Source organism: Molossus molossus, unplaced genomic scaffold (assembly GCF_014108415.1).
Source record: "Molossus molossus isolate mMolMol1 unplaced genomic scaffold, mMolMol1.p scaffold_m16_p_1, whole genome shotgun sequence".
In the NCBI taxonomy this organism is placed as follows: Eukaryota; Metazoa; Chordata; class Mammalia; order Chiroptera; family Molossidae; genus Molossus; species Molossus molossus.
The window spans coordinates 203,351,127-203,360,934 of NW_023425344.1; positions in this window are offsets into that span (position 1 = coordinate 203,351,127).

Consider the following 9,808-nt stretch of genomic DNA (forward strand, 5'->3'; position numbering starts at 1 on the left):
GGTCAGTAAGTATCCAAGATTCCAACCTAGGCCCTCTTCACTTATTTACACACATAGCTTTAATAAGCATTTACAGATGACTAATTTTTTTTTTTTTTAATTAATCCTCACCCGAGGACATTTTTCCATTTTTGCTCATGTAGAGTGGGAAGGAGAGAGAAACAGCGACATGAAAAGGACACATCGAGTGGCTGCCTACCACACGACCTCAACCAAGGCTGGGGACAAAGTGCAACAGAGGTACGTGCCCTTAGTGGGAACCGAACCCAGGTCTCTCTGGACCACAGGCCAACTCACTCATTTTTTATCTCCATCCTAGGCATCAAGTCTGAGATCAAGATCCCTACTTTTCATTTTACAGCTCTTAAATTTCTCTGCCCTGGCCGGTTTGGCTCAGTGGTTAGAGAGCATCGGCTTGTGGTCCCAAGAGACCCGGGTTTGATTCCCACTAAGAGCATGTTGCAGTTTGTCCCCGGCCCTGGTTGGGTTGTGCAGATGGCAGCCACTTGATGTGTCCCTTTCACATCAATGTTTCTCTCTCTTCCTCTCTTTCCCTTCCACTCTATCTGAACAAAAAAATGGAAAAATGTCCTTGGGCGAAAAAAAAATTTTTTCTCAAAGGCACCACCCGGCAGGTGTGGCTCAGTGGCTGAGCGTAGATCCATACACTAAGAGGTCGCCAGTTCGATTCCTGATCAGGGTACATGCCCAGGTTGTGGGCCAAATCCCCAGTGGGGGGCATGCAGGAGGTGGCCAACTGATGTTTCTAGCTCTCTCTCCCTCTCCCTTCCTCTCTCTCTCTCTAAAATCAATAAAGAAATATATTTTTTAAAAATTTCTCAAAGGCACCTATAAATCATATACAAAACTGAACTTCTAATTTTCCCAATTCACTGAATGACATATAGCCTATGTCAGAAACCTACAAGTCATCCATAACACTTCCCTCTACCCTACATATCCTATCCATTTTACCTCCTTTATAAATATCCCATGATTCTGTCTATTTCTCCTTATCTCCACAACCACTTCTTAACATTTCTACTTGGATTACTCCAACACTCCTATCCACTTTTGCCTTTTCCAATCCATTCTCCATGTAACAGCTAAGTTGAACCTATGGAATGTGAAGCTGATCATTTTTAAAAGGTCTGAGCCAGTGGGAGATCACATCCACGAGGCAAGGCAACTTAGAGCAAAATGATTTTATTGCAGACGCCTGGGTGCAGGCAGGCTGAGTCAGATAGGGGTCAGCCTCCAATAACATTTGGGATATAGTTTATCTATTCTACTTGTAGCTTCTGGCGGTTTCTGCTGACGTACTCTGCATGGCCCATTGCCCACTTTGCTGTTGGACTGGTCTGATATCTCGTCCTGCATCTGCTGGGTGATCTGCTGGCTGTCTTACCGATAACATGAGAATCCTCACTCAACAGAAGGCTGAGCAAAGGTCATGCAAGCATCAAATTTTTCAGTTTCCACCTTTTGCAAGCTTTTACCTTTACCCTTTAAAACTTAACTAACTCTGCCCTGGCCGGTTTGGCTCAGCGGTTAGAGCGTCGGCCTACGGTCCGGAGAGACCCGGGTTCGGTTCCCGCTAAGGGCACGTACTTCGGTTGCAGTTTGTCCCCGGCCCTGGTTGGTCGTGCGGGTGGCAGCCACTCGATGTGTCCCTTCACGTCAATGTTTCTCTCTCTCTCTCTCCCTTCCTCTCTCTCCCTCCCACTCTATCTGTACAAAAAATGGAAAAATGTCCTCGGGTGAGGATAAAAAAAAAACAAAACTTGACTAACTCTTTCAGTTTTACCACTTGGCTTAAATATTTCAATGGCTTTCTTCTGCTCTTAGGATAATGAGCACCGTCCTACATCTCCAGCTTTATACCACTTTTCATTCATTTCTTTGAAAACGCCATATCCCTCAGGCCACTAGACTTTTTGGCTCTTCCTTGACTCCTACCTAATCTCTTTCAGATCTCTACAATCACCTCCACAGAAAAGTCTCCCCCAATTTCCCTAAACTAAATCCTCCTATAATAAGCATTCAAAGTATCAAGTACAAGTTTCATAGCACTAACCCAGTTTCAAATTAAGTTCTATTTGTGTGATTATTTGATTAATGTTTGTCTCCCACACTAGAATGTAGCTCCAAAAGGGCAAAGACCAGGTAGGTCTCATTGTGCTTCACACGCCATCTCCAAAGCTGCTACACAGCAAATGTTCAATATATATTTGTTGAATGAGACAATGAAGAAAATAATTCCAAAGCTTCCCCAAAACTGTAAAACTTCTGGAGCTAGATGATCTCTAGTCTCTCTAATTCTAAATTTCCATGACTACACTACATAAAAACAAAATAAATATCAATTCTTTATAATGACCCACTTGTACCTTCAAGTAAGGTTCAAGAATCAGATCTTTCGCCCTGGCCGGTTTGGCTCAGCAGTTGGAGCGTTAGCCTGTGGACCAGACTCCTGGGTTCGGTTCCCACTAGGGGCACGTACCAAAAAAAAAAGAATCATAGGTTTTCAAAATTGGAAGAAAGGCAGTCAGAGATCATAACCTCTCAAGTAGCTTTCTACCTACAATAAATTTATGTAGCCCCAATCTCGTTAAGCCCTCTAGGAAGAAATGGGGTTGATGCCTCGGAGGCTGAGGGAGCCGAGTTTGATGACAGGGCACACACAACCTATGTTAAGTGTGGCCTGATGGTATATCAGGAACGGGGAACCATGGGGTGGGGCTGTACACTGGTAGTGAACACGATATACCTCTTTCACTTATTTTTAATTTTATTTTCATATTTTTATATCTTTCACTTCTTGATAATTGTTGCATTGTCTCTTTACAGTCTCCTTTTTAGGCATGGATGAAATTCTCTTAACCTCTTCCTCTCGTCCTCAAACTCCCAGAGAAGTGAACATAACAAAGACATGGATTGTCCAAACTACAGCTCGCTCCCAGACCCTTTCGGTGTCCAATGTCCAACTTTTTCCAACTCATCAAAACAGAGGCCCCTTTGGCAAGGGACGCTGCGCCGGACTGCCTCGACGTCCCTCCCTGCTGACCATCCCTGAACACAGTTTCCCAGCCCTCGGCTCTCCAACCTTCTCCTCCTCACTCCCCCGTCTACTCTCACTTCACCTTCATCCATGCAGTAGTCACGGGATGCCTTCTCCGTTTACAAGCCCACGGTCAGAAACTGGCCCTGTGAAGATGTCTGTGACACACGTTCCCTCAGGCTAAAGGGTTAGGTTTAGTGAAAGGCTGACCCAAAACAAACAAACAGTAAACGTGCCCGCCCTTGTCCCTCCCCACAGGTCACCTCGCCCCACAGGTCGCGGCCTTCAGGCCTCTACTGTTCCGCTCCGCCCAAGTCCACCTCAGCTCTGTATTCCATCCTCCTCACTACTGCCCGGCACACGGCTCCTCCGCCGGAGTCATTAGGCCGCTTCTCCCCTAAAGGACTTCACTCTCCCGCTGGCCCGCTCTCACCTGCATGCGGACAGCAGCGGCTGCAAAACCGTGATTGGGGCAGAGAGCAAACCACGATTCTCGCGAGACTCTAAAGCTACCGCCGCGAAAAGAGCCCTGGGCGTTTGGCGCCAAATCTGCGCACGGCCCGGACGTTGCTGCCGGATCCTCCTCGCTCAGGCCACGCCCGCCCACGTCCGACTCCGCCTTTCCTGGGCCACGCCCACCCCACCGCTCCCCTCCCACAGCTTTCTTCCGCCTGAATTCCTCGGAGGTGTTAAATCTCCTCCGAGGTTCTCCGTGAGGTTCACCTTTGTTACGCGATAGGCATTTTAGACTTTGGAAACGGGTCTCAGTTTAGAAAACTGGATTTGGATGGAGTACAAGGGTAGAGGCAAACAATTTGATGAGAAACTACCGATTCTTCCGAGTTAACAGAATTCCTTGAACATGGAATTTTATTAATTGCTTATCGAATAATGAGCTGAGATAAAAGAGGCGGTAAAGAGTGAGTGTTTAGGAGTGTAGACACAAATAAAAATATCAAGGATTTGTTACCCTTAATTTCTTAAAGTGAGTTCAAATATATTCGTACATACGCACTCGCACACTAAACGGGGTGGGAAGAATACATATATCACACCTGTGGGGATGGGAACTGGGCATATTGAAAACGGTGGGACCGGGACTTCACTCTACTTTTTTTGAACATATAAATGCATTAAATATGCAGAAAAGTTTTCTGCAGCAAATATAGCTTCAAGATTTGACAAACCGAGATTATGAGTGGTGTTCACAACATTCTATTTTTCTGTAGCCTGAAATATTTTATTAAAATTATAAAAGAATAAATCAAGTGTAAAAAGAAGATAAAATAAATTGTAGGCTCTATTCAAATTATGTGTACAAATATGTATATATACCACATTTTCCTTAGTTTTATGGTTTATTTCTGTACATGTAAGATAACATTAATATTAAGCAATTAACTAAATTAACATTAATTTGAACAGGAAATATGTCAGTCTCAAGTGTCTGAATAACTAAGGCAAGGGGCATTCTTCTAATTATCCAGATAGTCTATATTCTCTACTTTATGTCTAATAAAGTAAATATAAAAGCACTTGAAGCCCTAGCCTGTTTGGCTCAGCCCTTAGAGTGGTTAGAGTGTCGGCCCCAGGCCTGAAGGGTCACAGGTTTGATTCCAGTCAAGGGCAGGTACCTGGGTTGCAGGTTCCGTCCCCCTGCCCCTTTCAGGGTCATGTGGGAGGCATGTGTTTCTCTCTCTCTTGCCCTCCCTTCCTCCCCCCTCCCTTCCACTCTCTCTAAAAATTCAATGGGAAAATATCCTCTAGTGAAGATTTTTTAAAAAGCACTTTGAGAAATTAAAAAGTGATATACCATCCTCACCAACCTACCAAAAAAAATAAAGCCCAGAGCAAAAGCTCTCAGGGTTTGAATCTCAGTTCCATCATTTAGTACTTGATGACTTTTAACTATGCTTCAGTTTCCTCATTATTAATAATAGTACCTACTTTGTAGGGCTATAAGGAGAATTAAATTATAGTATTTAATAAATGTTACCTATTATTATCCATATAATTTTTAGAATGCTTGACCCTTTTAGAAAATGTAAATACCTTGGTAAATAATTGTTTGTGGGCCCATGTGGATATAACAACCACAGTTGTAAGGCACTGACATATTACTGTCAAAGACTAATAATTGTTTTTTATTTCATATGTGAGGAATATTAGAAATACATTTTCCTTAGCAATTTCATCAGAGATATAAAAGATAGCTTTCCCATAGACCATATCATTAAAGCTTTTAAAACAATTTAATATTTTTAAAAATGAATAGTGCTAATACAAATAAATTATTAAAAACCAAAGTTTGAGTATTGAGTGTAAGTTATTCTGACAAGCAGGGAACCCAGTCCAGAGATGAAGTTTGAAAGAAGAGAAATGGGGTAAATGTTTTAAAACAAAAAGACCATTCCCCTGGCCAGTTTGGCTCAATGATTAGAGTGTCAGACCACAGACCAAAGAGTTGCAAGTTCAATTCCAGACAAGGGCCCACACTTTGGTTGTGGTTAGTCCTCGGCCTTGGTTGGGGTTCTACATGAGGCAACCAATCTATGCGTCTCTCTCATGTCAATGTTTCTCTCTCTCCACCCCCCCGCCCCCACTCGATCTCAAGATAAATGGAAAAATATCCTCGGGTGAGGATTAAAAATAAATAAATAAAACAAAAAGACCATGAACATTCTCTATCCCACATTTAAAAAGCAAAGCCGCCCTGGCCGGTTTGGCTCAGCGGTTAGAGCGTCGACCTGCGGTCCAGAGAGACCCGGGTTTGGTTCCCGCTAGGGGCGCGTGCTTCGGTTGCAGTTTGTCCCCGGCCCTGGTTGGTCGTGCGGGTGGCAGCCACTCGATGTGTCCCTTCACGTCGATGTTTCTCTCTCTCTCTCCCTCCCACTCTATCTGTACAAAAATTGGAAAGATATCCTCGGGTGAGGATAAAAAAAAAAAAAAAAAAAAGCAAAGCCTATGAGTCTTATTGATTGGCTGGTGTTATTTAGGATTATCACTTAGGTAAGCACTGGACTGGCTGGTGGTAGTGGCCTGCTGTGTACTTGAGGACTCCATCTCAAGGTATGACATCTACTTGCCCCTCAATACCTTGTACATGGCAGTTGGGATCATATCACCCAGTCAGGTCTGCATCAGCTTTAGCAATCAAGATGGCCATGCAAGGGATTATGCATTAGGATCTGGTTCAGCTACAAATAACAGAAAAAGTAAACTAAAATAACAAGCAAAATAGAAAGTTTGCCTTTAGTAAGTCCACTGTTAGTATAGTGTTCCATGGAATTAGGTATCCAGTCTCCTGCCTTCTTGCTTTACCATGTGAGCATTCCATTCTCAAGATGACCTCATTGTCCAAGATAGCTCCAAGATAACTGCATTCCAGTCAGCAGGAAGGAGGAAAGAGAGAAGGGTACAGCTCCACATTTAAGAACATTTCCCAAAAGCTGCATGCAACAATTCTGGTTACATCCAGAGAATGATCCTATGATCACACAAAGCTGCAAAAGAAGCTGGGAATATAGTCCTAATTCTCGGTAGTTATGCCCACTAAAAATTCAGGTTTTCCCCCTGGCCAGTTTGGCTCAGCGGTTGAGCATCGGCCTGCAGACCAGAGAGTCCCAGGTTCGGTTCAAACTAGGGGCAAGTACTACAAAAAAAAAAAAAATTCAGGTTTTCTATTACTGTGGAAGAAGAGCTGAAAAGATATTGAGGGACAATGAACAGAGTGCCACATATTGTAAAGGACAAACACATGACCTTGCCCCCTGGATTTTAAGGGAATGGCAAGAACTATCTACTAATAGATAACCACTGCATTGTATAGATAACCATTGCTTTGTGTACACAGAAACTGATTGTTCCCTCAGGCATAACAGCTAACTGCAAATATCTGCTTCTGTACGTGCTTGCTTGCTCGCATACCCTTAATCCAAATTCCTTAACAGGGGCTAAGACAACTATATAAGCAACCCTCCCCCTGAGCTCGGGGCTGCTCTCTCCTCTGAGTAGGATGGGACAGTGGCTGCGCAGCTAATAAAGCTCTCTTAATTTGAACCCAGTTCGGAGTATAAGTCTGGTCTGTCTCGTTGGTCTACAACAATATAACAAAATAGAAAAAAATAAACTAATATTGCTGTTACAAATCTACATTTTTAGAGTGTTTTAAAAAATAAATATTAAGCCCTGGCTGGTTTGGTTCAGTGGTTAGAGTGTTAGCCCGAGGACTGAAGGGTCATGGGTTCGATTCTGGTCAAGGACACATATCTGGATAGGCAACCAATTGATTGATGTGTCTCTCTCCTATGGTTGTTCCTCTCTCTCTCTCCCTCCCTCCTTCCCTCCCTCCCTCCCTTCCCTTCTCTCTGAGAAGCAAGGAAAAAATATCACTGGGGAAGGATTAAAAAATAATAATAATAAATAAATATTAAGAATATGAATAGTAGCCCTGGCGGGTTTGGCTCAGTTGTGAGAGCATCTGCCCGCAGACCAAATCAGATTCAATGTATGGTCAAGGGCATGTACCTCAGTTGTGGGTTGTCCCCAGCCCTGGTCTGGTGTTAGGAGGCAACCAGTCCATGTACTCTATCACGTAGATGATTCTCTCTGTCCCTCCCTCCCTCCCTCTCTATCTGATGATAAATAGAAAAATATCTGATGATAAATAGAAAAATATCCTCAGGGTGAGGAATAAAAGACAAAAACAAAAAACAAAATTGGGAGCTCTTTGACATGTAGATGGGAGAGGTCACCTAAGCAGAGAGTGTAGACAGAAAAGGGACTGAGTCTGAGGTACTACCAACTGATAAATGTTCACTCACAATATCTAGAAAATACTGAAAAGTACAAAATAATAAAATAATCTCACCTATACTTTCATTTCCTAGAAATACTGTTAACATTTTGAGACATTTCCTTTGTCTTCTCTCTCTTATTCTCTCTGTATATACATACTGTATTTTTTTTAATAAGAGAACATTTATTTGGAAATTCACAGAGGTAGAAGTAATTTGTATAAGAAATGGGCTTAGGAAACAAGTTATAGAGGTAAAGGAGGGGCCTTTGGAGTTTGAGAATGAGGAACATGTAATGGTAACATGCCTGGGGGGAGGCAGAGGGGGAAGGGAGCTGGGTCTTCTGTCCTAAGGGTATTAAGGAGGAGATTTTAGGGGAGGTCCCACAAGAAGATCTCAATAGAATATTCAGCAGCTTTCAGGTGTGTCCTTTCAAGGTGGGGTCTCCACTGGTTGATTTGTGGGCACCAGGGCAGGGGTCATTATTCAATTCAGCTGGTCCTGAGGTCAGCCATGGAGTCACTTGTCAGGTTTTGCTACTTTTCTGGGCCTGGAGCTGAAATACAACTGAAGCCTCAAGGGATGCAAGGTCAGGGAGTCCAAACCTCATGAACAGCAATATGCTAGGGGAAGAAAGGTCACCTGGAAATGAGGTCCCACCATACAACTATCCTTTGCTAGATACCCAGGGCTTTTCCTGCTGGTGATCTTCTGTTCCTGGCCCATTAGCCTTGTTCTGCTGAGGTCTTCTTTTTTTAAGAAATTTTTTTTTTTTTTTTTTGGTACATGCCCCTAGCGGGAACCGAACCCAGGACTCCCTGGTCCGCAGGCCTACGCTCCCACTGCTGAGCCAAGCCGGCCAGGGTTCTTTCTTTTTTTTATAACTTTTTTTTCTAAGAGAGAGGAAGGGAGAGGGAGAGAGACATAGAAACATCGATGGGCCCTGGCCGGTTTGGCTCAGCGGTTAGAGTGTCGCCCTGCGGTTCAGAGAGACCTGGATTCAGTTCCCGCTAAGCTAAGGGCATGTACCTAGGTTTCAGTTTGTCCCTGACCCTGGGTGGGTTGTGCAGGTGGCAGCCACGCGATGTGTCCCTTTGACGTCGATGTTACTCTCTCTCTCCCCCTTCCTCTCTCTCCCTCCCACTCTATTGAACAAAATATGGAAAAATGTACTCGGGTGAGGATAAAAAATAAAAAAAAAGAAACATCGATGAGCCCTGGCCAGTTTGGTTCAGCGGTTGGAGCGGCACCTTGCGGACCAGAGAGTCCCAGGTTCGGTTCCTGGTAGGGGCACCTACCAAAAATAAATAAGTAAATCAGACAACCCTTTCTTTAAAATAAAGAAAGAAACATCGATGAGAGAGAACATCGATTGGCTGCCTCCTGCATGCTCCCACCTGGGGATCAGGCCCACAACCTGGCCATGTGCCCTGACAGGGAATCCAACTGGCAACTTCTTGGTGCATGGGTCGACACTCAACCACTGAGCCACAATGACGGGGCTCTGCTCAGAACTTTCTAACTGCCTACCACAGTTACTTTATTTGTATTTTTATTTTTTTAAACTTATCTTCATTGTTGAATGTATTAAAGATGTCCCTCTTTTTTCCCCCCTTGACTCCCTCCTCCCCAATCCCAAACCCCCTCCTGCTTTTCCCACACTATGGTCTGTGTCCATTGGTTATGCATATATGCATATAAGTTCTTTGGTTTCTCTTTTTCCACCTCACCTCCCCCCTTCCCTTTGAGGTTCATCAGTCTAACAACCAATTTGTACTTCCTAATCCCTTCATCTTTTTCACTCAACTCCCCTCCCATCTGGCAACCAACAAAAAGTTCTGTGTCTATGAGTCTGTTTCTGTTTTGCTTCCTCATTTTGTTTGTAGATTGAATTGTTGATAGATATGTATTAATTACCATTTTATTGTTTATATTTTTGTTTTTCTTCTTC